The sequence below is a fragment of the Natrix helvetica genome (genome assembly GCF_964273705.1).
Source record: "Natrix helvetica genome assembly, chromosome: 1".
Lineage (NCBI taxonomy): Eukaryota > Metazoa > Chordata > Lepidosauria > Squamata > Natricidae > Natrix > Natrix helvetica.
Genome location: NC_138548.1, coordinates 331,575,140 through 331,589,804, shown reverse-complemented (window position 1 = coordinate 331,589,804; position 14,665 = coordinate 331,575,140).

Here is a 14,665-nt window from a genome sequence, read left to right as displayed (position 1 = left end):
GGCGTGATAACTAAATCCCCTATTCCCAGATCACTCGTCCACTGTTCAGATACAAAAATGAGGTCCAGTGTGTGGCCCCCTTCGTGAGTGGGGCCCTGCACTAATTGGGTCAGGTCCATGGCCGTCATGGAAGCCATGAACTCCCGAGCCACCTCGGAAGCCACTCCCGTTGACGGCAAGTTGAAGTCCCCCATGACCAAAAGTCTGGGAGTCTCAACTGCCGTCGCTGAGATTAGCTCGAGGAGCTCGGGCAGGGCTGCTGATGCATAGCGAGGAGCCAAGTATACAATCAGCAAGCCCCACTGCCTCCCTGGGCCCCAACTCACACCAAGGGACTCACACCCGGGTATCTGAGGAACAGTGAACTCCCTCGGCTCCAAACATTCCCGCATAACCACCGCCACCCCACCACCCTTACCCAGGGCCCGAGGCTGATGGAATGCTCGAAAACCCGGTGGGCACATTTCCACGAGGGGTAAACCACCCTCGTGGCCCAACCAGGTCTCCGTTATCCCAGCAAGGTCTAGCTCCCCCTCCGAGATCAACTCATTAATGAGGGGGGCCTTGTTGGTGACAGACCTTGCGTTGCAAAGCATCAGCCGCAGGCCCTGGCTCTGTAGCACCTGTCCACCTAGACTGCAGGGGTTGGTACAAGCGACCGGGCGTAACCAGCAGCCGCGGTCTCCCAACCGACCTTGGGATCTTATCCTGTCCTCGCATCCCCTCCTCCCCGCGACCGTTGTAATAGAACAACCCTCTGCTTTCGTGACCTTTATATTCCCCCCCTCCACCGCATCCCCGTCCTTCCTAGACTCACCCGTCTGTCCGGCTCTGGCCCTCCTCCCGGTCTGATTAACCCTCCCCCCCACCCTGGGACCCCCTAAAAAAGATAAAAAACACTTTACTAAAAATCCCCTTAGCTTCCGATTCCTGCACCTCTCGGGGTCCACGAACCCGTCCTCGAGGCGGGCCCTTGAAAGAGCCAAGGGCCAAGCCTGCGAGAGAGGGGCCTCCCGCAGGCGGAGCAAGTCTAACCTCGAATACGTTATTAAAAGTCCCAATAGGGTAAGGTACTGGTAAAACAAAGTTGATAGATCATAGCCGGCAGGGCTAGGGTCTCAATAAAGGACCAGAGTTTTAAAGTCTAGATGGTAAATCATAGTAAGTAAATCATAGTAAGTAAAGTCTAGATGGTAACTTCAGAGGAAGATGGTAGGTAATAGATGGTAAATAGATGGTAAATAATGTCTAGATGGTAACTGGATGGTAAATCCCAGTAAGTAAATCATAGTAAGTAAAGTCTGGATGGTAACTTCAGAGGTAATGGTAGGTAATAGATGGTAAATAGATGATAGATAATGTCTAGGTGGTAACTAGATGGTAACTTCAGAGGAAGGGGGGGAGATGGGAGGTAGTCAAGTGTCGCAAATGGTGGGGAGAGGCAAAGATGGTAAGTGGGAGAAAGATGGTTCACATGGCCCCAGGTGAATAAAAATTCCTTAATGGGTGGGGGGGCCTTCTTATCCTAATTGTTTATGCTGGGCAGCTGCTCAGACCTGTCCATGGCTCCAAGTGCCAGCTGAGGCTGCTCAAGCCTGTCCATATCCCCAAGCCATGATCTCCAATGGCCTCTAATGGCCTCCAGGCTCCAAATCCTCCCCAGCCATAATTCCAGCCATAATTCCAGGGCCTCACCGATGTCTTTGGTGCCTCTCCAGTGCTCTCCGACACTCCGTTGCTTCTTCCTTGTTCCTCCCTGTGCCCCCAATGCTGGTAATGGCCCTCCGGTGCCTCAGGTAACTCTCTGGGGGCTCTCCGGGGTTCCTTCCCTTTGTTCCTTTCTCTTTTTTTTTCTTTCCGGCTTTTCGGCTTTTTGAATTTGAATTAAAAATATAATTATTTTTTTCATTTAATACCCAATGTTCCTTAAGTTTAGATCTCTCCCTCTGTCCATTTATTAATTTATCACATTTACTGTATATAGCTGTGCATCTCGCTAAAAGTGACTCTTTTATATGTACGTATAGACAGTCTTCTCTTCCATCTAGAAATCTCTTGAAGGGACATCTAGGTTGATAAAACTGAATGACTACAATCTGAAGAAAAATTTTATAGTCTGAAGATGTGATCCTCGTAATGATCCTAGTAATACAAGACAAATTAGCTGTATTTTCTGATTTAAGTACGTTTTTTGGGGCCGGATGTTGGTGGTTGTGACATGCTAATAACCTGTGAACTTTGCCAATAGCAGAAAACAAGCTGAGGACTAATGATCTTTTTATAGTCAAGCAGACATTTTTTTATCTTTCAAAATCTTCCCCTTTAGTTAAAATTTGCAACATTTGTTTTATGGAAATGTTTTGGAGCATTCAAAAACCAGCACACTCTTGTGCTTGAGTTTAATAAAAGTATTACCTTAATATGGGTTTGGCATTTGTTTATCTGGTCATGCATCAATGTAGGTATTCTGCCATTGTACTTTTTTAAAATTAATATGGTTATTTGTTTGCAATTATTAATAATTGGTTATTCATATCTATTAAATGCACATTCTTCATTTCATATGCTGCCAGGAGCTCAAAGACACACATGGTTCTCTTCCTTTCTCCCCCACCCCCCAATCTCCCACATTTTGGGCTTGAAACAACTCTTTTGGGCAGGGGTGTCCAAACTTGGGAACTTTAAGACTTGTGGACTTCAACTCCCAGAATTCCCCAGCCAGCCATGCTGGCTGGGGAATTCTGGGAGTTGAAGTCCACAAGTCTTAAAGTTCCCAAGTTTGGACACCCCTGCTTTTGGGGAATTATGCTAAGAAAGAGTGTGTGGCCCAAAGTGAATCAGGTGGGTTGATGACTGAGCAAGACTTTGAACTGAAGTCTTCCTACATTATCCACAGCAAACACAAGCATAACACTATTAATGTTATGCTAGATACTGTTTTTTTTATGCAGGATCATAAGCAATTGGGAAGGTGCCAGCAACTTCAGTGAAGACTTGCAAAAACCATAAATGAATTGGCATCTAAAGAGACATCAAGACAGCCGATTGAGCTGCTCAAGGCGTTCAGATTTTCAGCTGGGAAACAGGAAACCTATAGCTTGACGTCCATGATGTCAACAGATGTTTTCCCTGAAAAGCTTTCCCATGCAATGTGGGTCAAATGTTGACCCATCTTACAAACAGAGATGTCTGAAGGCACTCTTGAGGTCTTTTTTCTACAGACCCTCTCTGTTTGTCTGCATGCATGTGCATGTGAATGATTACACATCTGGTTCATATTTGATTTGAACAGATGTTTCCATCTTCAAAGCTTGCCCTATGCATTCTTTCTTTAAATCAACACTCCAAAGACAACTTGAAGGTGCTTGGCTTTTCAGAATCAAGAAGAAAACACACACACACAGACACAGACACAGACACACACACACACACACACACGCAAGGTTTATTTTAACTTCTGACTTGTCTACTTTCCTGAACACTCCTGAACACCAACACCTTGTTAAATGTGAAGTACCCACCTTCTTGAAACTTCTGATGATGCCTTCATCATGTCCATGTGGCGAGCATAGTTGCCTGCAAAAGACGTGTATGTGCAAGCAGTTGTTTGGGTGTGAGGGGTATGCCCAAAAGGGATACTTCCTTGAAAAATTATTCTAGTTTGCAACAGATACCATGCTGCCAGTGCTGACCATCCACCCCATTTATCCAGGTTGGGCTGTAAAAATAGAATAAGCATGTTTTAACAGGGCAGATTTTAGTCTGCCCACAAAGTCTGATCCAGGATTCCTTTGCAAACAATGATGAGCAAAGAAAACGGCATCAGGTAAGGCAAGTAGATTATCCTGTCTTTACATCCTCTTTCACAGAGAAAAATGAAACTGTCAGGTCAGCTATAAATATTTAGACACAAAGATTGCTTTTTGGGGCACTAGGAAATGGGAACAGTGCTGAGAAGCAAGGTCCTGGGAGATAACAACTGGAAAGTAACACATCAATAGCAACCGTTATTCAAAAACCACAATCTTTGTGAGTGAGCTATTGTCTTTGTAGAGTCACCCTCTTTCCCCCATCAGCATGCATATCAAATATATTGCTAAATCCAATCAATCTTCATGGCTTCAATTGTCTCCTAGTGGGATATAAAGTTGTTATGGTATTATTGTAGAATGCCTTGAGTTGGCAGGAGGGAAGGAGGGGAAGAGAGAGAGAGGGAGGGGGAAGGAGGGGAAGAGAGAGAGGAAGAGGAGGGGAGAGAGGGGGAGAGGGAAGGAGGGGAAGAGAGAGAGGGGGAGAGGGAGGGGGGAGAGAGAGGGGGGAGAGGGAAGGAGGGGAAGAGAGAGAGAGGGAGGGGGAAGGAGGGGAAGAGAGAGAGAGGGAGGGGGAAAGAGGGGAAGAGAGAGAGGAAGAGGAGGGGAGAGAGGGGGAGAGGGAAGGAGGGGAAGAGAGAGAGAGGGAGAGGGAGGGGAGAGAGGGGGGGGAGAGGGAAGGAGGGGAAGAGAGAGAGGGAGGGAAGGAGGGGAAGAGAGAGAGGGAAAGGGAGGGGAAGAGAGAGAGGGGGAAGAGAGAGGGGGAAAGGGAGGGGGAGAGAGATCTTTCTGTATGAATATTTATATTGTAATGAGCATGAATTTATATAATAGGGTTGAATCCCCATATCCTTTTAAGTTTGTTTCTGCTGCTTCTGGTACTATAATAAACCATCTGTACCTCAACAGAACAGTCTACTGATCTTTGGTTTAAAATGATTCTTTGGAGAAATTTCTGAGAGAGATTTGTCATATAACAGAAATGCCGGAGAAGCTAGATTGGGTCTAGAGCTTGAAAATACAATTTTGCTCTTGCTTCACTATGATAAAACCCTCTCTGTCTTCGGAATGAAAGATGACTTTAGATGACTCGCCAACGCCATACTCCAAAATTCAGGTGGAGCCAGGACAACACAAAATTTATTTTTGTTCACTTTTTCAAATTTAATTCAAATTTACACAATTATTTAATCAAATGAATTGTTGAAGTTGATTGCATGCCTTTCCTTATTTTCCTCTTCTCTCACAGCAAAGATTTTGGTTTGCTGACAATTTCTGGAAGAGTGACAGAGGTCATGCCAAAGTCTTTCATAAGACTCAGGAGATACATTTATTTATTTATTTATTTATTTATTTATTTATTTATTTATTTATTTATTTATTTATTTATTTATTTATTTATTTATTTGCGCTTATAGACCGCCCCCTCTCCCAAAAGGGACTCGGGGCGGTGTACAGTCCGTAGCAAAATACAACAAGTTAAAATTATTAAATAAATAGATATGTGAGGAGGATAAAAAATATGCCAAGCTGTACAGCTAAATAAATAAATCAGGATATACAAAATTAAAATCCCAATATCCTGTAAAATTAAATTTAAAAGAGACAATCCCTCTAAAAACCAATAAAAGTGTGTATGTCAGGAGGAAAACGTTAAAAATTATGCCAGACCAGCCAGTTGGAACAGGTGAGTCTTCAATTTCTGTCGGAAGGAGCGGAGGTCAGTAGTGGTTCTAATGTCGGGTGGGAGGTCATTCCAGAGGGTTGGGCCCATCACAGAGAAGGCCCTACTCCTCGGTGTTGCCCGTTGGCATTGCCTAGTGGACGGCACCAGGAGAAGCCCCTCCCTGTGAGAGCGAATTGGCTGCAGGGATGTGTGTGGGAGGATGCGATCCCGCAAATAGCTAGGCCCTGTGCCATGGAGCGCTTTAAAGATGGTAACCAGAACAGTTTTCTAGGAGTGTGTTAGAGCTGACCAGGCATGAAATCCTTTTACCTTCACTATCAGTTTGGAACATGGAGCACATGCGCTCGCTTTGCTTGTGCAGAGTGTACCTGATGATGTCTGGGCAGGTGGGCGGAGCCTCCCACCGATGCCACTACCGCTTCACCCAAACCAGGGCGAACTGGCATAATACCACCCCTGGAGCTGAGGCGGTGGATGTTTTGATGAATTAAATGATGGGCTATGAGTCTTATGTATTTAATTATGGTTTTTAATATGCTTTTATATTTTGTTTCTTGTTTTTAAGTTATATTCTCTTTTGTTGTTTTTATATTCATTTTAATTGTTTAAGCTAAACCATTTGCTTACATCACCCAGAGTATGTATGTATGTGTGCATGCGTGCGTGCATGCGTATATGTGTGTGTGTGTGTGTTTTCGTAGATTTTCACGGGTGTAGGTATGCTGGTCTTGTTGTATTCAGGTCTTTTCCCATGTAAGAGGAGCCTATGGAGCTGACTATGGGTCTGAGTGGTGGTCTTTCTTTGTGTATCTTGGGGAGGCCATAGAGTTTGGGGCATCTGGATGATTTCTCTCTGGGGATGATTCTTTGCTGGATCTCTTCACTGATGGGAGAGGCTTTTATTTTGGATTTGGTGGTTTTTTCCAGGTAGGTGGTGGGGTCTGTGTTTAGAGGTTTGTAAGAGGGGTCTTGAAGTAGGTTGGATACTTTGGCTTGGTAGTCAGACATGTTCATCAAGACTGTGGCGTTGCCTTTGTCTGCTGGGAGAATGATTATGTTGTTGACCAATCAATCCACTTACTGAAACAATGCCAGCACTCCACCCCCCCCAACAAAGATTTATAGAAAGACGGCAGCTCCAACCACGCTTTAAGCCGAAAACACCAGCCTGAAGATGGCGAGTGAGACCTCGCCGAAACGTTGCCAAGACAATTTCAATCTTACATGGGAAAAGACCTGAATACAACAAGACCAGCATATATATATATATATATATATATATATATATATATATATATATATATATATATATATATATATATATATATATATATATATATATATATATATATATATATATATATATATATATATATATATATATATATATACACACACACACACACATGTATATATACACATGTTTATATACATGTGCATACTGTATATACATACTGTACATACATACTGTATACACATACTGTATATGTGTGTGTGTGTGTGTGTGTGTGTGTTTTCATACATTTTCATGGGTTTAGGTGTGCTGGTCTTGTTGTATTTGGGTCTTTTCCCCTGTAAGATTGAAATTGTTTGGCAATATTTCGGCGAGGTCTCACTCGCCATCTTCAGGCTGGTGTTTTCGGCATATATATATATATATACACACACACACACACACACACACAAACACACACACACACACATATGTTTATATATATTGCAGAGAGTCAAGAGACAATGAAGTTTAGATGATTTGGTTGGGAGAAAGAGAGTTAAGAAGGCTCCTCCCTAACAATTCTCAAAATATATCTATAGAGATGCAAATAGTTGCTTTAGTTTGGCAAGATCTCTGTCTATAGGTGAGGAATAATGAAGGAAGCTGCTCAGAAGTAACTCTATGTGTCTTTCTTAGTTGTTGGGTCCTGACTGATGGAAGAAAGTAAGATTAGCACATGATGTACAGAGGGGAAAGTCTCACTCTTCCTTCCCTATTTCAGTCACAATGGAAACTTCCATTCTTCTACGCCATCTGTTGGGTACATCATTCCTATCTGCCAGATTGCTTATTTAATGGTGGTGCAGAATCAAGGCGAGATCACCATGTGTCCTAATTTTTATCTGTATTCTGCTGCTACATAAAGGCTTAAAACTGAAATAACAAAGATTACTCATTTTGAAACTGTCTGTGCTAATCACCTACAGTGTTGTTTCCAGTGGCTGTAGAAAATTCAGTTCTTTTGATAACATATAGGTAGTCCTTGACTTATGACTATAATGAAGCTTCCCCATCATGCTCGTAACATCTGACAGTCATAAATTGGATCACTCATGTGATCAGCCCATTTTTCTGACCATTTTGTGGCAGTCATCAAGCAATGCTACGGTTCTTAAGTGAATCAATAGTTCACTATGGCCTGGTTTTGCCAAAACCCATAAGATAATAACTGTCATAAAATTTGTGTGATTGCAGGATGCTGCAACTGTGCGTAAAGGCAACCCAATTGCTAAGCACCCATGTGGGCGTGAGGGAACTGTCAGAACTTCAAAACTAAGTCATAAGTATCTCAGGGAAGGTACATTGTAACTTTGAACATTTACTAAGCAACCAGCTGTAAGTTGGGGGCTACCTGTAGATCAGTGGTGGGTTGCAGGTGGTACGCCCCAGTGGGGGCATGCTGGAGCCTGCCTGGAGCACCGGGTACCATTCTGGTACGGTGCTCTGGAGGGCCCACCTGTCCACCTGAGCTCCTTACCTGTTCTTTAAGCCTTTGGCGCTTCTGCGCACTGGCATGGCGTGTATGGCACCTGTGCAACACTCCATCGAGCAGCTGGAGCATCGCGGAGGCTTGCGGAAGTGTTGCAGACAAGTACGATGCATTCGCACACCGCACGCATCCATGTGGGTGACGCCGAGGCTGTTCCAACCATACCGGTTGGAACGGAATCCAGAACCCACTGGATTCTGTAGATATAGATAATATTAATTTTTGCCTATTGCTCATCTCTTTCTCACTGCTTCTGCATTCTTTTCATCTCATTTTTTGCCAGTTGAGTGTTTGGATGTTTGCTGATTCTTAATAAACAAACATTAAACTGCATTTTTGCTAGCCAAGATGAATGATGCAATGCCATTGACTGGGAGTGCACTGGGTTCAAATGGAATTGGAAATCACCCACAGAAATTTCCAACATTTCTTGCTATTAACCATCGGAGGGAGAAGTAACAATGGCAAATTTCTTCTAAACACAGCTCTCTCCAACGGGAAGGGTAGATTAGCTGACCATTGAAACTTCTTTTGCAAAATCATGAAAAAAGTCTCATTAATTGCAATAGGTCTGTTATAACCCAGTCATGCTTAGTGACCCATTTGTCACATGCTGAATAGTAAAACTTGTTAATTTACCTTCTCAAGTTCCAGTTGATTGATCGGTGTTCCTTCTGTTTTGTGACATTTTTCACTGACAGATAGGAAGTAACCTATAAAACCATTCCAAATATTTACCGGTAGGTCCTCTTCAGATATATGAGACATTCTTAGCTATCTACTTCAACATTTCCCCTTGAGTAGTTATTGACTTTGCTGCCCCCAAAAAGAATACTGAAGAGCTTCTGTAAAATCTTGCAAATGAAAGGAAAAAGACTTTGCCCCATATTTGGATGTCTAGATGTGCCAAAATGCACAACAATGCCACCAGTTTTCCAAATACAATATAGTAGTTCAATTATTCTGGGGGAGAAAATTCACAATGCCACGGAGTATGACAATCACCACAAAAGTACCAAGACTAAACCACCCAGATTCACAATTTTGATGTTTCCTCCCACAAGTCATGTGAACAAGCTTTGAGCACTCAGCTACCCACCACATTTGTGGCTATTTACAGAATAATCAGGGTTGGAAGAGACCTTGGACGTCTTCTAATCCAACCCCCTGCTTTACCATTTCAGACAAATAGTTGTCCAGTCTCTTCTTAAACACTTCCAGTGCTGGAGTATCTATAACTTCTCGAGGCAAGTTTTTCCACTGATTAATTATTCTAATGGTCTGTCTATGGAGATTCTCAGTCATCCAGGTCATGGTTGTCCCACATGTACTTTTTTTCCAAGAGGCAATTTGACTTTCTGGTTTTTCTCTGAAGATGTTTCGCTTCTCATCCAAGAAGCTTCTTCAGCTGCTGGGGAATGGAAGGATTTATACTCCTTGCAGACAGCTGGTCATTTGCATTCTTTTAGTGGGTCATTAAGGTCACCTGGAGTTTATCTCAGGGGTGGGTTCTGGGAGGCACTACTGCCGGTTTGCTTGTGGGTGTGCTGCGAGCACATGTGCAGTGCAATACAAATTGTTCTGAGCATGCGCAGAAGCAAAAAAGAAGATGGCGGCACCTTTGGTGCTGCCTGGAGAACTGGTTCAGGGGCATGGCAGGCCTGGGTCACTGCTGGTTTTCAGCAAAACTGCACCCATAGCAAAGATAGATTTGCTTAACGACCATGGCATTCACTCAACAACTGCAGTATTCACTTAACAACAACCATAAAAAATCATAAAATTGGGTGAGACCCAAGAACAACCCATTTTTCTACTGTCACAACTTAAAACCATAATAAACAGGCTCCATTATGGTCGAAAGTCAAGGACTACCTATGATTTTCTACATATATATATAAATGGCTGTGTGTGTGTGTGTTTTCCAGCATAACTCTGGAGTGCCTTTAGCAATTTCAACCAAACTTGATACACAGATGACTTACTCTCTGGAAACAAATACTGTGGGGGTTAGACACTCCTAACACCCCTTGGGGTGTGCGTTCTGTTAAGATACAGCCTGTTGTGCCATACTGACTTCTACTGCACAACGTAGAGTTGCCGTGGTAACAGCTTCACAGGACTCCACAACAGGGCTCCCTCTGGTAAGGGGGAAAATCCAACATTAGAAATTACGTTTGATCTGGATATTCCCCCCCCCCCCCTATAAATAAATACCCAGGCAATGCCGGGTTATCAGCTAGTAGGTATATAATTTAAAACAACATGAATACCTAAAAAATACTAAATCCCGTCTGAAACTCAAATTAATAGTATTCTTCCAGAACATCATCAATTTACAACATTGCAAAACCATACATTTAAATGAAACTTTATTTTCTTTGCCTTTTCAAAAGCATGCTGATAAAAGTATTCTTGCACTTCTATTAGAGCTACATCATAAAAAATTGGGCCTCTAACATTGCTAGAACTTCCAAACAGTTGTACAAGGCAATTCTTCACTAGTCTAGGTGTCCTTTGCCTGAAACAGATGGCGAGAGGGCTAACAACCAAGCCTGAGCTGTTTTGGCTGGTTAGTTTCAGAGCCCAACATTTCAAAAATCTAAAAGCAGCTTGAAAATTGGCCAGACTGAATTCAACATCTTGCCGACAGCTAACAGGGTACATTTTTATAATTTACTTTCTGATGTCATTTGTTTAAACTGGAAATCAGAGGGGGGCTTTGGAGAAGTGGGGGGGGGAGCCTCTTTTCTTTTTAAACATGAGGTCATGCAAGATAAAAGTCACAGACAATTGCCCACGGTAGAAATAATAATGGGCAGCGCAGCAGGAATCTTCCCCAAGAATCACACAATTGATTGGTGAAGCAATCAATCATCTTTATTTCCTAACGTGTCAGCAGCCCCTTATCAAAGATAGCTCCTTTCAGAGGCTCTAATAGCGGAATGCAAACAAGACTTCAAAGGCCATTGGCCCCGTGACAAACAGAGGAACAAAGTTCGGCTGAAAGCAATATTTCTCATCAGTGGATGTGTCAGAAATCCACGCTTACTGATAAACTCAGAAGCCATATCTGAACATCCACTTGGAAACTATATGTCAACACTAGAGATTTGCAGGGTATGTGGTAAGTCCCCTGCCTGTTAAACTCTGTTTTCGGGAGAGAGTTCTGATTTGTCAAATCTAGTCTGTTTTTAAAAAAATGAATGTCTTTGTAAATTATTTGGTAGCAAATCTGGGTCGTATGGGGTTGGCGCATGCTTTATAACCTTTAGGAGTGGGAAAGAAAAGGCTTGGTTAAAGAAAAATAAAGTAACAATAAAAACTTTGCCTGCTTGCAACAGGCCATTTTTTTCACAGGGCTTCTTGGTAGCAGGAAGGGTTCACACAACATTGCTGAACACGTGGTTATCCTAAAAAGTTTCACATAAATGGAACTAATCTTCAGTGAGTCTGGATCTGTGATAAGCAGACCAAACTTTTTAGGTACAGTATTTGTGCCCATTGCTTATCTTGTATAGATATTAGGTCATTTCTCCATTATAATACAATAGCAGAGTTGGAAGGGACCTTGGAGGCCTTCTAGTCCAACCTCCTGCCTAGGCAGGAAACCCTATATACCATCAAGGTACAGTGTAATAGTAAAATCTAATACAAACTAAAGTCAGACAAATGGCTATCCAACATCTTCTTAAAGACTTCCAGTGTTGGGGCATTCACAACTTCTGGAGGCAAGCTGTTCCACTAATTGATTGTTCTAACTGTTAGGAAATTTCTCCTCAGTCTAAGTTGCTTCTCTTCTTGATTAGTTTCTACCCATTGCTTCTTGTTCTATCCTCAGGTGCCTTGGAGAATAGTTTGACTCCCTCTTCTTTGTGGCAACTCCTGACATATTGGAACACTGCTATCATGTCTCCTCTAGTCCTTCTTTCTATTAAACTAGACATACCCAGTTCCTGCAACTGTTCTTCATATGTTTTAGTCTCCAGTCCCCTAATCATCTTTGTTGCTCTTCTCTGCACTCTCTCCAGAGTCTCCACATCTTTTCTACATCGTGGCGACCAAAACTGAATGCAGTATTCCAAGTGTGGCCTTACCAAGGCATTATAAAGGGTTGCGGGGCAAATGATGACATAAACAACATTAAGGATGAGAGTGTATTGCTGTAGTTACAAGTGCCAGCATTAGGACATATTATAATGTTGTTAAGTACCCATGGGAAAATGTTGGCATCTGAATCTCCTGCAGGATTAGATTTTCATGTCCGAAATGGAAATGTTGAATTGTTGAAGGTAGGCTGTAGATCATTGATAGTTGATGATGGCTTCTCTTCTGTTTTTCATGTAGCAGATCAAGTCTTAAAATCATTGTGATTCTGCCGATCTGATATTTACCTTCATTGGGCAGGTTCTGAACTTTAAGCAATGACTAGTCTAAATCCATTGGTTATATGCTTTTGCATATTCTGAACAAATGCAATTTGCATTACAAGGTCTGGCTGGTGGCAGATTCAGACAGTGAGGAGGTTGGGGAGGAACACGAGACAGTCCTGGAGTCTGGGGAAGGCTCTGATTAGTGGTCTGCATCAGAGACACAAGTGAGGCCAGGGCTGCCTGACAGTTATCAACTGCCTTCGGAGTCAGACATCAGTGGGGCGGAACAGCTGGAGCCTGTTCCTGATGTGCGCATGCGCAGAGCTGCCAGGAGAAGGGAAGAGCTAAGGAAAAAGGGCTGACTCAGCAGTAAAGGCACAGGTGGCCAGCGAATGGCCCCTCCCATAGGGAATAAAGACCAGCGTAAGGGGAGTGGAGTTTGCAAAAGACAATTAATTCACTTAATTGGTTCGTGACTCTCAGAGTCTCCTTGTCAAGTACTTTCTTGTACAGCGTTGAGTTTTGAAGATATCAGCCTGGCAGCTCTCCAAGCCAGATAAGGTCTGTGATTGTAAATTCACCCTTGAAAGACTTTGCTGGATGTGAATGAGAGGAATTCACAGCAACTTAATAAAAAGGGGTTTTGTTGGGATAAGGAGTTTGCTTTGTGGTTTGTGGAAGCCTAGGTCAGAACAAGTTTTTTCAACCTGATCTCCTTTAGGACTAAAATTACTCCCAGCATGGTGGCTAATGATGATACTTACCTAAAGTTCTGCAAATCACTGTCCTATCAATTTGTGGAAAAGTTAGTTTTGATTATTGTAGTACAAAAGTGTGCTCCAAATTATTCCTTAAATATTTTTTGTCAACATTTTCATGAAGAGAAGAATAATGAAATGTTATTTCTTAGAAGAGGCAAGCTTACAAGCTCTACTATCAGTAATTAAAATCTGTCTCTGTGAAAAGTAATAGCATATTGGCCAGTTAAAAAAAAATTCTAAAAGATATTTGCTTTAGAATAATATATTAACTGTTAATAATAAATGCCAGTAAGTTTCCTGGATACCATACTTTTTCCTACCAAAAGCTACTAGTTCGGGACTAATATACAAGTTCAACCTACATTTCCAAATGCTACACTATATTGCCAAAGTATCTTTGGTCCAAAAAAATGTCAGTTCAGGGAGAGTTCCAAAAGTGTTGCCAATACTACTCTGCCCCAGTACTTCTCAGAAGCTGTAAGAATCATAGAACACCAACTTAGATGTGAGTAAACTTTAATTAATTCTTGAAGACCTACAAATGGCAGGTACAAATTTGGATATGATCAACATCAGCAATAAATACACAGTTAAATTACTATTATTATTGATTTCTTAAAGTTGTGTTGCACATTATTTCTAGAGGTTCAAGGTATACCATACATAGTACTCCCTCTTCTAATTTTTCCCAATTAACCTGAGGTCAATATAACATTAATAAATAGTATGTCAAGGTTCCAAGTAGCAGACCCAAAGCAATCAAAACTCTGAGGCCTAGAATTTCCTCAAAGTATGCATTTATTAAGAATGTCCTATTGTCACAGCTGGTGAAAACCCGACTCTAAAGGACCTGAGGTTTTCCCCATCCAAATCAAAACCCAAAGTTCTTTCTCCCAGGTCACACGTCCATCACATGGTCCAATCAGATCACAGTCCCAACTCTGGCTGTCTTTTGCCCATGCCTTTCCAACACCTGGTGGAGTGTCCTTGGCTCCCATGGGAAAGAATGTTATTTTGGCTATACATCCCCCAGCTATCTCTATCTCCCCCCTCATGTTCCCACAGCTCCAACTGGCCTTGCTATGGCAGCCCTGAAGATGCTCCAAAAATGGCTTCAGGGTTAACGTAGTATTTGTCCCCACATTGGATTGTCATCCAATTAGTTCTTTAGCTTACAGTGCTCTTAAGCTTGAACCTCTGCAGTCCTAACTCAACTCTTTGACTATTACAACATATTGGCTCTGGAAAGACAAAGGAATATTTGCCTGAC